Source organism: Podarcis vaucheri (genome assembly GCF_965113315.1).
Source record: "Podarcis vaucheri genome assembly, chromosome: 4".
In the NCBI taxonomy this organism is placed as follows: Eukaryota; Metazoa; Chordata; class Lepidosauria; order Squamata; family Lacertidae; genus Podarcis; species Podarcis vaucheri.
In genome coordinates, this window is record NC_138762.1 from 27,885,208 (window position 1) to 27,900,288 (window position 15,081).

Here is a 15,081-nt window from a genome sequence, read left to right on the forward strand (position 1 = left end):
GGTATTTGATTCATTCGTTCATTTATGCATATATCCCCCAACCCCTTCTTCCATCAGACAACCCAAGACAGAGCACATGTGGTTCCCAGGGAGTTTGCCATCCCAGATCTAGCCAAGTGGTGGCCTCATATGCTCTCAGACCATGCCCTGAGACCATAGCTCATTCCACATCCCCTTTTTCTGCCAGGTATAGTCTGGCAATGGCTGTGGCTATGGCTGCAACCAAAGGTGGGTGGAGCCAGAATCACTGGTGGGTGAGACCACCCCTTTGTCTCTGTCTCTCTCTGGCACCTCTTTCTCTTTTATACTCTCTCAATTTTTCTTCTTATCCAGTAGGTTGCTGCAGCAGGGATAGATCTTGCCTAGGGATGGGTAAATCTGTTAATTTTCCAGTCTTAAATTCAGTTCTCCACATTCCCACATCAGTTTGTATTTTTTTAGTACAAAACCCTCATGAGAATCCATCAATGTTTTAATGTGAATTTATTCTAATATATACTTTTTTTCTTTGCCATTTTGCCCAACAGGAAAACTGCTTGGCAAAAATGTGTTGAATATAATGCATTTTTCTAGGTTGTTTTCACTAAAACATAAAAGCACATAGAGCACACTTTACCATAGGATATGCATTTTTCAATGCATCATTTAGCTTTATTATTCTTACATTTTAGAACTGCATTGCAAAATTAGGAGAAGCGCGAATTTCAAAAGATGGCTGGGTTTCGCTTTGCATTTGTTGCAGAAAGTGAGAATTCAGCAAGTCCAGCTTTAAATGCAAACTGAATAGATTTTCTCCCCAATCCCTACACTGGTCAGTGATCTGCCCTGATTGTTACATCTGACTCCCCGTTTCTTTTCATATTGTCATCTCCCCAACACACCCCTCCTCTATTTCTCTCTGTCTCATGTTCCCCCACCCACATGAAACTGTGCTAAGGGCCACACGGAACGAGGTTTAGGGCCGTAGAATTTCCACCCCTGCTTTTAAAACATTTTCTCTTTTAAAATCTGACAGTATGTTATTTTAAGTAAAAACTTTCCAAACGGAGCAGACACTAACATCACAAACATATGCAAACGAAAAGCTTTCTGCAGGGGGTGATTTAACAATAAGACTATTTAGAGAGATGTCTGCATTCATTACAGTCAAGAACTTTAATAGGTAACTGTAGAATGATTACCGAGTATGTATCCTAGGAGACTAGATAGAGCTCTCATACCTAAAAGGCACAACACTTTCCCCTGTTTCCAATACAAAAAGTACAGGCTCTATAAATAATAGAGTAAGCTTGACAAATAAAGTTAATCTCTTACTTTGAGACCCATTAAATATGTATTTCTGCTTGTCTGGCACTGCAAATTATACACATTCTGATCCCTGCTACAGCTCTCTCATTTCCCCTCCCTCCTTCCAAGCTAACTACAGAGAAGTTAGGACCCTCTGTTAGGGTTGAATTTAAAAGCAAAAGAGGAGAGGGTCAGTCTTAACAGCAGCATTGTGATGGCTGGGATTCTGGACTATTTAAAGTATAAGCCATGGGTAAGGAATCTCTAGCCCACAGGCCAAATTAGGGCCAGCACAGGTCTCAACGTTGCCTGCAGGGCCATTTCCACCATGCCATGCCCCACCTGCCTCACACCTGAGTCACTGGGGAAGCTGGGGGGGGGGGGAGCTTGCTGTGAGCGATTGGTGCTGACAGCAAGCCCTGCTGGTATCGGCTACACTAAGGCATTCCCCAAGGGGGCTGACCGTCAGCAAGTCCTGCTTCGTATGTTTGCAGAAATGGTTTGGATTCCAACAGCCCCTGCAGATGGCCTTCAAAGGGCCTTTGCCATAACCACTGATCATCACAGGCAGGGCCATTCACCTGTCAAAGAGCAAAGTTGGCCCACAGGAGGTGGGGGAATTAAGGCTCCGGCACACTGGTTAGGTCCACTTCTGCACCCCTGGAAGAAGCCTTAACATTCAACAAAGATGTTCAACAGAGAGGTTAGGCTGGCCTCAACTAGAGCCAGGGCCTTCTCAGCTGCGGCTCCAATCTGGTGGAATGCTCTGTCACAAGAGACAAGGGCCCTGCGGGACCTGACATCTTTCCGCAGGGCATGCAAGACAGAGTTGTTCCACCAGGCCTTTGGTCAGGGCGCAGCCTGACTCCCTCCTCTGGCAACCTGCACAGAATTTTGCTTAATTGGTTGCCATCAATTTGATTTAGTTAATTTTTATAATGAAATATTTTTAGATTGTATGACTATTTGACTGTTTGATTATTTGATTGTTGTTAGCCGCCCTGAGCCCAGCTTCGGCTGGGGAGGGCGGGATATAAATGAAATTTATTATTATTATTATTATTATTATTATTATTCTGTGTTGAAACAGCAATTCTCTTAGGGCAAGGGTAGCCATATGGAGCCTTCCATCTTGTTTTGAATCACAGAATCATAGCACTGGAACAGACCCCAAGGGTCCTCTAGCCCAACTCCCTGCAGTGCAGGAATCTCAGCTAAAGCATCCATGACAAATGGCTATCCAACCTCTACTTAAAAACCTCCAAGGAAAGGGAGTTCACCACCTCTAGAAGGAGAGCGTTCCGCTGTAAAACACAGGGGTCAGCAAACTTTTTCAGCAGGGGGCCGATCCACTGTCCCTCAGACCTTGTTGGGGGCCAGACTATATTTTTTTAAAACAATGAATAAATTCTATGCCCCACAAATAACCCAGAGATGCATTTTAAATAAAATCACACATTCTACTCATGTAAAAACACGCTGATTCCTGGACCGTCCGTGGGCCGGATTGAGAAAGTGATTGGGCCAGATCCGGTCCTTGGGCCTTAGTTTGCCTACCCATGGTCAAACAGCTCTTACTGTCAGAAAGTTTCCCCTGATGTTTAGTTGGAATCTCCTTTCTTGTAACTTGAAGCCATTGGTTCAACTACAAAACACCCCTGTATGCTTGCTATGGCTGAAGGCAGTTGCAGTATACAACATCTGGAGGTCTGTTATCCCTTTCTTAAGGTAGTGACTAGAATGGACTGCCAAACATAAAATGCAAAAACCATATGAATACAAGCTACCTTTCAAGCACAGTGCATTTTAACGTAAAAGTGAACCTCATTTCAGGCTACCAGGTCTACCCTCTTCAGTTCCAAAGACAGTTTGGCGGGGAGTGATCCCATGCATTCTTGCTTCTGGAAAGATTTCTCTAAAACAATTCCCACCCCACCCCTCAACGTGAATGCAGTCTCTAAAACACCATTCCCACTTCCGAGATCATGAGGAGGAATGCCCGAGTAGGATTCCTTGCAAATCCTCCGCAGGAAGGTAGGCTGATAGCTCAGAACAGCTGCCACAGAAGCTGCTAATGTCAAAGCAACCTTAATATCGATTCCCCTTTCTCTCCTGTGCTCTCGCACTTTTGTATTGCAATTTAAGCAGGAGGAAAACATACCTGAGCAACGTGTAAAACCATAGGGCAAGAGGCATTGTTCTTCCCAGTGGAGGAGGAGATCACATGATAACACAGAAGTTCGAGAGAGGAGAGACTGCCGGCGTGCTAGTATAAGCAAAATACACCAGTGGAATAATTAAAAGAGCGCCAGCCACAGCAACCTATTGCAGGATCTAAGCACAGCGACCTATTGCAGGCTCTGCTTTAAACACTGCAAATTGGTTCTTGCACATAATGGCACATAAATGCAAGCTCAGCCTTGACAACCACGACTCGGTATGTGCTGTAGTGGCACCTGTCATAGTTAAAAGGATCCACAGGGCGTTAGTATTCAAACTGCTTTCCCTGGAGGGCATATTAAATAAATCAAGACTTTAAAAACATGCTCCAGGCTAGGATTAGGCATATAAATGCTTCTCCAGGTGTAGCAAGGCAATGCCATCCTGCAATTCCAAATTTTAAGTACTTGTTGAGAGCATGTGCTTACTGCATATAGTAGGGGGTGATTCCAAAACCACTATATGCACCAGTGGTTTTGAAACAAACATAGACCACTAGGCCAAAATAACCTGGTTGTCTAGAATGCAAGGATGTGCCTAGAGTGGAAATAGTAGGCACAATGCAATCAAGAGAACATTAACAGGATTCAAATTTCCCTTCCATGAGCACCTCCTGGCATGTGCTGTTAGAGCAGTCTTACAAACAGGTCCAGAAAAGTTAGTAGCCTGCAGGATTTATTTATTTTTTCCTTATTCTGTGTGCCTAACATTTATGTCATACATAAATCCTGAAGAGCTGGAGAGAGAGAAAGAAGTCAAATATTTTCCAACAGACAAAATCTTCATTGCATAATTGTCTGCTGGGAATTTTTATTCAATGTGGGGACCAGATAAGCAGCTATTCATCAGTTTGGCTCCATCCACACTAATCATTCGTATTGATTTTATACTGCTTTGGTTTTCACTAAAGCATCCTGCGTACTGCAGTTTGCTAAAGGTGTTGGGAATTATTAGGAGACTCCTGTCCCCCTCACAGAACTATAATTCCCACAGCTCCCCTAGTAGAGAGATTATTAAACCAGTTGAAGTTTGTGGCCTAGCTGTGCCCTCTCCCTACCACACCCCCCCCCCCAAAGACTGGAGAGATGTGCCACAAGTTGGAACAAACACACACTTCTCTGTAATCACCAACAATCAGCTGATCAATTGCCCCAAATCCGACATCATACATGGCCTGGAACAGTGATGGGGAACCTGCAGGCCTCCAAATGTGGTTGGACTCCAAATCCCACCAGCCCCAGTCAGTGTGCTCAGTGGTGAGGGATTATGGGAGCTGTAGTCCAACAACATCCAGTGAACCACAAGGTCCCTTACCTAGCTAAGGGGGGGGGTGTTTTAGGAGAGTACTGAGGGCAGGATAAAGAGGCCTGGCAAACCAAATTCTTCTTGAGGACTGTAGGCACACCAGCTCAGCACATTGTGCTGTCTTTATTGTAGCAGAGAAGCAAAATTTTGAACACAAAAAACCCATATAAAATTCCTTTTTTCATCCTTCATCTTCAAACTTCTCTCAGATAAACAAGAAAGGGGCTGTCAATTGATATTCCTTCCAGCCCACACCAAGATCTCAAAGTCAATTTGGCTGAATGTAAAACAGAACAACAGCTCTATTTATAAGCTGTCCACCTCCTGCAGTAACTTCAGGATGTAAAACATTCCCCATTATACCTGGTCCAGGGGCACACATCCAATTTGAATGGGAGGCAGCATCAGGGTTTTGCAATTTTCGCTGAAAATTGGCAACAAGACTGAAAGCGTTTCATACAGGCCTTCAGGACACAGATACCAACTGGGCCCCCGAGACTTGTCACTGTAATAATATTCTAAGCAAGGGCATCTGCTGCCGCCATGTAAATCGGAGTCTACAGCTCTCTGACCCCCACCTGTCCTCCTCTATCAGAAATCCTGCCTGATATAAACCACTTCAGATATGACAAGCTCTGAGCCGTAGTGCCATAGGAAAGGATTTTTCTTTGAACAAAAGACTGCATTGACGGCAATTTCCAGACACAGGAGTGCATTCATTTATTTCTATCACCACGTTTGTGCCCTACCCCACCTCAGAGATGCTCATGGCGGCATACAACTGGCTTAACCTCCCTGTCCTCTCACAACAACCCTATAGAGGAGGTTTGTCTGATAGCACGACTGTCATAAAATGAGGTCTAGTTTGCCCATGAAGCAGAAAGTGGCCATAAAGTGGATTTAATTTGTTCAGCTGCAGGCAGGGGGTGCCGTTTTTTCAACGCACCCACATCTCAAAATTTAACAAACAAACCTGCAAGCGAAAATGAAACAAAACCTAATACATTAGGCAGAGTGATTCTAGCCCAAATTACCCCCAACATACTCATTTTTTTTACTGTAGGAACAATTTTTTTAAGCACATGCACACGCCATAGAAAATGGCATTCTCAAGTGGCACAGTCCCTTCTACCTCTTTAGGACTAAGGACATAACTTACACACAACCTCTGGAAGTCTTCAATATCACATCCATTGGGCAGAGGGAATCTGACTATTTAAAAAACCAATTCACTGGATCCAGATTAAGTCAACTGAAATGGAACTTAAGGTCAAATAGGTATGTGGGGTGTTAGGGAAGGCGTAGTACCTCTGGTGGGGAACACATCGTGCTCCCTCTGGGATACTTTGTCCACCTTTGGTCCCCACCCTGCACTGAGCTCTCACCTATGGCTCCTAGAAGCTGTCAGCACGTGACAGCGGCCACACTCTGGGAAATGGCTTCAACTGGCCGGCTAAACCAGGTGAGGGTAACCAATAGGTCTCAAACCATCAGTGAGTTAGGAACTTCTTCTGCCTGTGAAGACAGGCACCAGAAGATTGAGCGGACAAGGCAAATAGTAGGTCCAATGGTCAAGGAGGTCATTTCTACACATGCTGTAGAGGGAAATGAGGGGCAGATGGGACTCATCAACTTGGGAAGGTAGCCTATCTAAGAGAAGGAAAACCCTGATCATAAACCTCCACTGCCTTGTAGGATATATTTGGGGGAAAGAAAAGGATAAGGAGTAAACCCTACAAAAATCTGGAGTGGAAGCCTTAGATCGATGGCGTCATGTACACCTTCTTCCAGCAACTTCTGCAGCCAAGCTGGTGCCAAATGTATAGCTCTGCTTTCCTTTGGACCACATTAGCGAAGCCACATAGGGGTCTTGGACCTCTGTACAACCTGCCCAGGCTTACTCCTGGAGGTCACTTCAGTGCTGCTGATGCAGCAGTTTGACTTCATCCCCCGAGGCGCACTCCATTGTCTCTCAAGACAGATAGATGGCAACAAAAAGCTCAGTGGGACTTATGTCAATCATGACTAGCCTGACCAATTGATTTTAATGGAAATTAAGTCCAAGCAGTTTAGGCTGCAGTCCTAACCGCTCTTACCTGGGAGAAAGTCCACTGAATTAATTAAGACTTACTTCTAAGTAGACATAGTTAGGATTGTACTCTTAGTCTGGATCCAACCCAATATAATGTTCTATCGTCACCTATAATAGTCACACAAATTTGAATGGAAATTAATGACAAATGCCAGTGTTTGTTGCAATTTCTGAATCAGTGGAAATGTGGATGAGGTCATACCAAAACAAAACAATTAAGAAAGACCTGGCAGCATAGTTCAAGAAATAATCAACTCTTTTCGACAATTGCTGTCTGTTTCCTTGTTGACCTTTGAATATCCCACAATGGCCTTTGAGACCGTAGACCGGGGTAGCCAATGTGCCACACTCCAAATGTTTTGGACTACAACTTCCATCAACCCTAGTCATCACTGCCAATGGCCACGGAGTATAGGTGCTGTAGTCCACAACACCTGAGAGGTACCACATTGAATACCCTTGATGTAGTAAGCCATCAGACAGTGAGTGAACAACAAGAGAATTAGGAAAGGCAGATATGGATTATGTAGCCGAGTCTGATGCTGTGGAAGTTTCTCCTTAAAATGGGTTTCCAAAGTCTTCAAAATGATTCAGGGCTTTCTCGTTTTAGCAACCCAATGACTTGATTGCTCAAGATTTATTGACTGTACTTACTCTGTTTTATGGAGCACCGTTTTTTAATGCCATTTTAATGCTTCCCACCCTTCAAGTAAGCTTCAAAAGGAAATGGGATAAAAGGTATTTTAATCAATCAATCATAGTTTCGCACATGAAACTGCTAAAGGTACATGAACATTACTACACACTGAAAAAGTGTATCCATTTCATTTTTATTTTTTTTATAAATGCAAAAGTGGCATAAATTGTAACCTGTCCTGGGACCAGCTGGTGAAAGGTGGGTAAATAGTAATTACAATAATACCGGTAATAACAACAGCTTCTTTTACCAATGCTGATCCAAAATTGCTTCAACCGTATTAACAATGAAATACTGTTTAGCGTTTCACTGTTTTCTGATTAGAAACTGCCAAGGAACAATTGAAGCTCTCTCTTGTACTGTCAAGCAAGGTCCCTACAATTTCTAGTTGTGTAGAATTATTATAATGTCTCATCAAGAAGGAGCTTACCTAGCAACCTTAAGAAGAGCAAGAATGGCCCCTTTGTTTTAAAAATTGCACTGGATTTAATAAAACCTGGATGCATCATTAGGTCAATTTAAAACATTGCAAAATACATTGATGGATGCTACCTAAACCCAATGGCTATGCTTAGCTCAGAGGAATGTAGCTATTAAGGCAGAGCTTAATAGGATTTTGCTATTTATTGCTCTGCAACTTGATTTTTTTCCCATCCAGAGAACTATAAAGTAGACTTAAGCATTCAGAAGTACAGCTGCAAGTTGCATACTTAGATCTTTAAACCAAGGATTTTCAACATTTTTGTCAAAGAATGAGAATTCCTAAAATCCCCAACATAACATTGGTGAGGGGGTGCAGCTGTATCTGCTACATTACAGTCACCATAATAATATAGACTAGAGGCAATCTCAGAAGTATAAATGCCTGTGAGTAGGCCCACTCGTTTGATCTGTTTACCACAGTGCATCACACAAGACAAGCTCCAAGTAACTACATACATTTTATTCTTAGTTCCTGTACAGTGGTACCTCCATTTACGAAATTAATCCATTTCGGCCCAGTATACTTGAAGGAGCGTCTCCACCCCATCGTTCAACCCGAACACTGAAGTCCAGCGCCGAAGGCCTTCTGGCAGTTCCCTCACTGCGAGAAGTGAAGTTACAGGGTACCAGGGCGAGGGCTTTCTCGGTAGTGGCGCCCGCCCTATGGAACGCCCTCCCATGCCAAGGAAATAAACAACTATATGACATTTAGAAGACATCTGAAGGCAGCCCTGTTTAGGGAAGTTTTTAATGACTGATGCTTTAATGACTGATCTTCCAACCTTCTGTTGGAAGATGCCCAGAGTGGCTGGGGAAACCCAGCCAGATGGGCAGGGTAGGAATATATCATCATCATCATCATCATCATCATCATCATCATCATTATTATGTTCTTAAACCAAAACTGTTCTTAAACCGAGGTGTGTTTTCCCTAATGAGGCCTCCCACCGCTGGTGCCCTTCCACCGTTCAGATTCCATTCTTAGACCGAGGTAAAGTTTGCAAACCGGGACACGACTTCCGGTTTTGTGGAGTTTGTAAACCGAATTGTTCGTAAACAGAACTGTTCTTAAATCAAGGTACCACTGTATTATTATTTCAGCTACATCCCACCTTTCTTCCAAGAAGCTCAACTAGCAGACTCAGTTCTCCCTCTCCCCATTTTATCTTTACAACACCCTGTGAGGTAGCTTAGGCTGAGAGGCAGGGACTGGGCCAAGGGCACCAGTGAACTTCATGGCTGAGTGGGGACTTGAACCAAGGCCTCCCAGGTCGTAGTCCAACACACTAACCACTACACAACAGTTCATCTTAAATATTTTGTGCATTGTGGAATAGAGCACACGAGCATAATGCTTGCCGCCAAGCACCACCACAACCTACACACTAGGTCCATGTCTGAATCAACATATGATGTGTACAGTGGTACCTCGGGTTAAGTACTTAATTCATTCCGGAGGTCCGTACTTAACCTGAAACTGTTCTTAACCTGAAGACCACTTTAGCCTATGGGGCCTCCTGCTGCTCCTGCGCCGCTGTTCTCATCCTGAAGCAAAGTTCTTAACCTGAAGCACTATTTCTGGGTTAGCGGAGTCTGTAACCTGAAGTGTATGTAACCTGAAGCGTATGTAACCTGAGGTACCATTGTACAAACATGCGCCCAAAGTACAATTCTCCAGTAACTTCCCGTAACACCCTTAGGGCTATGTTACGCAGTATACATAACCGAACTTTGATTCGTTATCTATATAACTAGGTTACAGTGGTGCCTCGCAAGACGAAATTAATCCGTTCCGCGAGTCTCTTCGTCTTGCGGTTTTTTCGTCTTGCGAAGCACGGCTATTAGCGGCTTAGCGGCTATTAGCGGCTTAGCGGCTATTAACGGCTTAGCGGCTTAGCTGCTATTAACGGCTTAGCGGCTTTAAGAAAAAGGAAACAAACTCGCAAGAACTCGCAAGACGTTTCGTCTTGCGAAGCAAGCCCATAGGGAAATTCGTCTTGCGGAACGACTAAAAAAACGGAAAACTCTTTCGTCTTGCGCGTTTTGCATCTTGCGAGGCATTCGTCTTGCGAGGTACCACTGTACTAGGAACAACCAATCAGAATTCCGTGGAAAGTGCATGTGTTATCAGCCACCTCACTGTGGCACTCACAGTCAACATCAACACTCAAGAAAGGAGATTCCGACTAAACATCAGGAAAAACTTTCTGACAACTCAACTTTCTAGAACTTCCTATGTGCAAAGCAGTCCTTAGAGGTTAAAAACACAACTGAAAACCAACTGCTTTTTAACTGTCTGCTAGTGAAAGAAATGCCAACCCAGTGTGCGGCAGCCGTGAAAAAGGCAAATTCCTTGCTAGGGATCATTAGGAAAGGAGTGGAAAGTAAAATCGCCAGCATCATAATGCCGCTATACAAATATATGGTACATCCACATTTGGAGTACTGTGCACACTTCTGGTCACCTCACCTCAAAAAGGAGATTGTGGAGCTGGAAAGGATTCAGAAAAGATTCACAGTAGTGAGTTTGTTACATGCACAAAGATGAAAAGACTTATCATTACCTACTGTGGAAGAATGGTTGTTGAAATTAATGGCTTTGGCTGAGCCGGCCAACTTGATGTGTCTAATTAGAGGAAAATCATTGTTGACGTTTATTAATGATTCAAAAGCCCTTATGGACTTTTTGCACAAAAAGGAAAATGAACTTGTTTGGAGGCTGAAAAAAGGTTGGTTTATGGAAAGTAGAAGAGTTGGATGTTATTATCGAGCAAGGGTTTTGCATAAGTCTATAAAGCTGAAAGAGAATCAGTCAGAAGTCTTCCCTCTTTCCTTCCTTCCTTCCTTCCTTCCTTCCTTCCTTCCTTCCTCTTTCTTTCTTTCTTTCTTTCTTTCTTTCTTTTCTTTTAGTTTATGTGTAAAATGTGCTTCGTTTTTTATGTTAAATGTTGAACTTGGCTTTTTTCAGCAAAGGTGTAAGAATAAAAAACTTTATTATTAAAAAAAGTAAAAGATTCAGAAAAGGACAACCAAAATGACCAAGCAGATGGAGTGCCTCTCCTATGAAGAAAGGTTGCAAAATTGGGGAATTTTTAAGATTAGACAAAAGGTGGGTAAAAGGTGGCGTGAAATAAGTTCATAATATTATGCAAGGCATGGAAAAAGCAGATAAATAAGAGATTTTCTCCCTCTCCCATAACTCTAGAACTCATGAACATCCAGTGAAGCTTAAATATTGGCAAATTCCGGACAGATTTTTAAAAAGTGGTTCTTCATGCAATACCTAGTTAAACTATGGAACTCCCTCCCACTGGATGGCTTTAAAAGACGATTAGACAAATTCATGGAGGAGAGGGCTATTGATGGCTACAACCCAAGATGGCTCTGCTCTGGCCTCCACAGTTGGAGGAGCAATGCTTCTGAACGGCAGTTGCTGGAAACCACAGGAGGGAAGAAGATGCTATTGGGCTTGAATTCTGCTTGCAGGTTTCCCTCAGCCACTGTGAGAACAGGATGCTCGACTAGATGGGCCACTGGCCGTATCCAGCAGGCTCTTAGGTTCTTAAATAAGAAAGTGCTTGGTCGACATGGCTGTATGTGTTGCGCTAATTCACTGACTGAAGTAAAGCATACGTCCAAAGTTGCCCTCTCTTGAAAGCGAGTCCCATTAGTTTTAATGAGACTGCCTTCCACAGAAGGCTTTTTATGTCAACATGCCAGGAACCCAGAGTTTGAGCTCCCTCAAATGCAATTAGACATGCAATCCTAAAAACGCCTACTTAGAAGTAATTTCTATTGAAAACGAACAGAACTTAATTCCAAAGAGATTTGCCCAGTATACGGCAATAAGACAAGGGCACAGATGGCCTGCCCAGCAAATATGTAGACTCCCCTCCAGCCCAATGGGAAAGGGAAGTACTGAAGGTCCCTAGGGAAGTAGGGAGCTTGCAAGAAAATGGGAATCTGACAGAAATATAATAAAAAATAGAAGAATGGAAAATTTGCCACTGGCTCCCAAACTGTACTGCTAGGGGGTAAGTTCATCTTTTATTCACAGTTAGTTTTTTATCTAGGTCCTAGGGCAACCTCCCCGGGGCCACATGCTGGTACAGTGGTACCTCGGTTACATACGCTTCAGGTTACAGACTCCGCTAACCCAGAAATAGTGCTTCAGGTTAAGAACTTTGCTTCGGGATGAGAACAGAAATCGTGCTCCAACGGCGCAGCAGCACCAGGAGGCCCCCATTAGCTAAAGTAGTGCTTCAGGTTAAGAACAGTTTCAGGTTAAGAACGGACCTCCAGAACGAATTAAGTTCTTAACCTGAGGTACCACTGTAGTAGACAGGGTCAGAGGTAAAGATTTTGGGATATATCCAGCCTCATATAACCAACATGCTTAACTCTAATTAATGCATGAAGGGGTTAAGACCATAGAGTAAGCTGTCCTGCCAGGCTTAGCTAAGTCACACTCCCTCACTCTGGGAGGAATGGCTAATGTACTCTTTATTTTCCCACTTTCTACCATTATTCCACCATGTGAATCCTACCAGCTTGGTTCCAAGCTTAGACCATATGGCTTTAGCCAGCCACCTTTGTGTTTCTATGCAAACTATTTAGAAACACTTACCTTTCTGGAGCCAACCTAAGTTGTGTTACCTGTCTTTTCTTGCTGTTGTATAGTAAAGCACATGCATTGAAGAGTTTGTAAGTAAATCATTTTTAACTTACCAAACATGTAGTCTCTTTCTATGCTAAAGAAAGTAGGAAGCTTGGAAGCAACTTAGAAGGGGGTATTTTAAAGGTCTAACAGCCTGTATTTTCATGCTTTACTTTGCTTAATGTTTTGTGATCTTAAATTTCTGCTGGGGCTCTTTCACCAAAGACTACTTGCCCCAAACCTGGATTTAGGCATGCAAGGAATTCTCCTTTTTATTTTTTACTCGTATTTTCCCCTTCTAACCATATTAAAAACCAAACAAAAGTAAGCAGAGCATTATATGTGAATTGTACCTTTGTACAGCAGGCTGGTTTCTTCACATTCACACATCCCTCTCTGTCCTCCAACCAGGCATACAAGAAGCATTAAACTGTTGTAACACGCCCGCCCCCAAGGGCCTTATGATGAAGGGTGGGTGGTAACAAGGGGGCAATATTGCTTGCCGTTTTACAGATCTGTTTTAAGGATTCCGGAGCCTGGAAGCAGCTAGCAAGTTTGAAAGAGGGATTGCTGTTCATAATGTGTACATTTCTTCCACTTTCACCTCTGGTCAACAGAATATGCAGGGTTGTTTAACTGTTTAGGAAACCTGCAAAATTTGTTTGATCACGGGTAGCTGTGGGGGCAAACAAAGTGTGTGTACACAGCATGCGAAGCAACACATCTCTCTCAAAAGCTATTGCATGCCTTGCAATGGGCTACATAAAAGGCTGTTACGAAATCCAAAACACAACAAATTTGGCATTGTAATCCTCCTGCGATACCATATTGCTGCTCTACTGACTCCAGCTATTTCCCCCTCATTATTTCCTCACTTAAGCAAGCAGTCTGAGGAGTGTTGCCATCAACAGCAAAATCATACGGTCTCTCTCACCTCCAGCGTGTTTTGCTGCACAGCAGTCGATCCGTAACTACCCCATAACATGGTCTATTGTTGTTTAACATCCAGTTTTATTCTTCAATTACTCTGCTGGCTTGACTCTTAATTTATTACATTTTCTGGTACATTTGATTTTGGATATTATGACATCCTGGCTCATGCCATTAGAGAGGAAACATAAAGCGACGGCAATACCAGGGGATACGGGAGGACAGAATACCATTGTCAGCCTGGAAAATTAAGGCTATCGCTGCTTGCTTTGTTTCCTCTAGTGGCCCTTTCCCCATTGGCTCTACAATGTAAATAGCATTTTAAAAATAAATAATGATGCAAAGTCTGATAGCCTTGAATATAGGTAATCACACTAGTCTTCAGTGCCTACTGACTCCTAAATATGTTTGGATATGTTAAAATTTGATATTTTGCAATCTTTGAATCTCATGCAGCAATTCTAGGCTCACTAACCTGGGCTCAGTAAAAAAAGGTAAAGGACCCCTGACAGTTAAGTCCAGTCGTGAACGACTCTGGGGTTGCGGTACTCATCTTGCTTTACTGGCCTAGGGAGCTGACATTTGCCTGCAGTTTTCCCAGGTCACGTGGCCAGCATGACTAAGCTGCTTCTGGCAAAACCAGAGCAGCGCACGGAAATGCCGTTTACCTTCCCGCCGGAGCGGTACCTATTTATCTACTTGCACTTTGACGTGTTTTCGAACTGCTAGGTTGGCAGGAGCTGGGACCGAGCCACGGGAGCTCACCCCGTCGCGGGGATTTGAACCACCAACCTTCTGATCAGCAAGCCCTAGGCTCTGTGGTTTAAGCCACAGCGCCACCCGCATCTCACTAACATGAGCTCAAGTCCCACTGAAATAAGCATGTGAAATAAACACATGGATAGCTAGTTAAGTCAACTGATGAGCTGCCTCTTGAATCTGGACTACTGAGTCGGGCTCAAAAGAGTTGCTGGCAATTGTGAAATAGTTTATTAAAGAGGTGATATTATAGGAAATCTATGGTGGGGAGATTCATGGCCAGAATTGCGTCCACCACCTGCATTTAAAGCACATTGCTTCCCCTCCAATGAATCCCAGGAACCACAGTTTGATAAGGGTGCTGGGAACTGTAGCTCTGGGAGGCACAAACTACAATGCTTAGAATGTATTGTGTGGTGTTGTCCTGTTTAGTTAGGCCTTGGCACTTCAGTAGGCCTCTAAACACAGGCCTGAAGCAGGGTTTCTCCTGAGCCAAGGAAGAGATGGAAGTGGGGAGGAGACTGGGTTATACTGAAGGGAAAGTACACCATTAAGTCACTGTGCCTGCATAAAACTCATTTAATGTCTCCCAATTATTCCCTAGGTACTGAAATTATAAGATGTAGTATATTGTACGAGCTAGCTTTTTTT

The 15,081-nt window shown here is 43.4% G+C and overlaps 1 protein-coding gene across 2 annotated transcripts in view; it reads right to left on the reverse strand.

The window, feature by feature from the left end:
* The window catches only part of LNX2 (ligand of numb-protein X 2), a 74,509-nt gene that overhangs the window by 41,044 nt on the left and 18,384 nt on the right, over window positions 1-15,081 (reverse strand). Inside the window, exon 1 of one of the 2 annotated variants that reach the window (XM_082220283.1) lies at window positions 3,449-3,543. The exons of the other annotated variant lie outside the window; for it this stretch is intronic. The gene's annotated coding sequence lies outside the window, so the exon portion shown is untranslated. Of the gene's footprint in view, window positions 1-3,448; window positions 3,544-15,081 lie in introns of those variants that run through there. 2 annotated transcript variants of the gene reach the window in all.